This window comes from Micropterus dolomieu, linkage group LG09 (genome assembly GCF_021292245.1).
Source record: "Micropterus dolomieu isolate WLL.071019.BEF.003 ecotype Adirondacks linkage group LG09, ASM2129224v1, whole genome shotgun sequence".
Taxonomy (NCBI): Eukaryota; Metazoa; Chordata; class Actinopteri; order Centrarchiformes; family Centrarchidae; genus Micropterus; species Micropterus dolomieu.
The window spans coordinates 10,310,929-10,313,272 of record NC_060158.1 but is presented as its reverse complement, the minus strand read 5'-3'; positions in this window follow the sequence as shown (position 1 = coordinate 10,313,272).

Sequence of the window (2,344 nt, the reverse complement as noted above, 5' to 3'; positions counted from 1 at the left end):
TACCACCACTGCATCTCTTCTGAGAGATCTTGCTTTTGTTTATGCCTGGGGGACCTTGCCCTTAATTGCTTGCAACTCCAATGCGAATAATATCTGGTTGCTAAGTGACACTTGAAACCAGGATTGTGTTAACCAAAGAAAATGGTGTAATCTGAAAAGAGTTGTCTTGAAAAATGCTTGTGTCTTTTTTAATGTATTGTGGGTTGTTCACATCATTAAGCATTTCTCTTGATTGCAGGTGAGAAGGATAGACACAGTAGCACTTCAGCAGACACTGCAGTGTTAACTGCTGCACCATCAAAGGCACCATATACCCCCAGTTTATCCCCTCCATATCCCAACTGTTTTGGAACATTTTGGAGCTGTGTGGTCTCTGCATGACAGTGGTGAGGACTGGGAGTCATTCCAACGAGCTTTGCCTCACTCCACTCCTTCATCCTTCCTTGTGTACACTTCTAATATTTTCTCCCCAGAAAAATTCCCCTCTTCAATCCCTCTTTGGTCTCACTCCCTCACAGGACTCTAGCAGGAGATATGAGAAGATGAGAAATTCTGCCCAGCTGCGAAACCTTAAAAGCTGGCCCAAACCAAGACTGTTATGTTGGGTTTGAAATAGAGAAGAGCCGCCTCATGCTGCAGATCTCCCCTTCTGCCCAAATTAAATCCTGGTGTCAGCATGGCCATGTTCAGGAAATTGCCCCACTGGTGAAAGAAGGAATATACAGGAAGTGACAAATTTTACATACAGGGGACACTGTCCATTGAGAGAAACTGTCACAAGTACTTACTTACTTGTTTAAGTTAAAGTTTAAATGAAAAAAGACTTAGTATTGCCCCAGTTTGATCCTCTCATGCATTTGAGTCACAGAGCTAAGCATCTGATTTCTGAAAAATAAATACTCAGCAAACTTTGAAAAACCCAGAAGGTTGTTAACCAGCACTTTTTAAAAGCATAGCTGTAACAGTATTTCTAGATTCCTTAAAGACTCTTCTAACCATTTGGATGAAGAAACATACCCTCTCTGTTGTACAATAAAAAAGATTTTTAACCTAAGCTGTATTCCTATTCCAAACAGAGATGGTGGACTGGACTTGACACAATTTCTTGTGCAACTTGTACAACAGGAAATATAAATATAGAAAATGTATGATAAGTATGTTTCTTTACAACTGTATATGTTTTATACATGCTTGTGTTTTGCAAGAAGAGCAAGGACATATGCCATTTTATGAGGATTCTGGATATACCTTCGTAACAGGTATATATAATTGAAAATCAGATGCTTAGCTCTATAACTCAGATTTAATGGTAATAAATGAGCAGCATCCAATGGGATACAATGGGAAAACAATATTCCTTTATCATATGATACAACCATCCAAAAAGTCTTGTTTCTGACCCTCATGTGAACTCAAGAGGGGCAAACATATTCCCTTTCTTTCACATTTTGGATCCTGGTTTTCATTGTAGTTTTATCTGTCATTGTCATGTCATTATTGATAAGGTAGTTTCGGAACGTGGACTCATCAACAGGTAAAAAAAAAAAATTGGTCTAAAAGATATTGGTTTAAGGCTGCTTTTGCCTTCATTTTGCCATGAGATACTCAGTTTATGCATTTAGCAAAAATATGAATAGTACTATATTCAGTGTGTTGACCTTGCTAGTTATATGTCCTGATTAAACAACTGAGAGAACAAACTAAAATGTTAGTCAAGTAGATACCAGGATTACCTGTGGACTAGTTCTCCTGGCACTGATAAGCTGCGTGTAAAGCACTTCCCCTCAGTGACGGCAAGCAGCCATGATAAAGACTTGCAAATTCAGGCCATGGTAAACAAATACCCATGGCTGGAAGGTAATCTGTGGGTTCAGGGAGTTTCAGGCAAGAGGAAGACAAAACAGCCTTTGAGAGGAGGCTGCTGCTGATCAGTCTCTGATAAACTCCCCTCTAGATGATGTAACAAGCTGGGCTCCTGCAATGACAAAAGGGCATGTGTGTGTGAGTGTATGAAGGTGTGCACAGGCACTCATGCCCAAAAATACTGTATCTCATGGGTGCAATGTATGTTTGGGTCCATGCACCTGGCTTGTGTATGCCATTGAGACTATATTTTGTTGTGTGGATGTGGGTCGCAAATCCAATTGAGTTTATTTTTTAAAGGCCTGAGAATAGTTTTACTGATGCAGTGTGTAATCTTACCTACATGGTCTCACAGGGAGTGTGCTCTTCCCTTCCAACAATACTGCTTTTATTTGGAAGATTCAGAAAATAAGACAAAGGTTTTCAAGTATTGACGCCCAATTTTGCAGTCTTATCACCTGTGTTGCTATTTCCCAGTGCT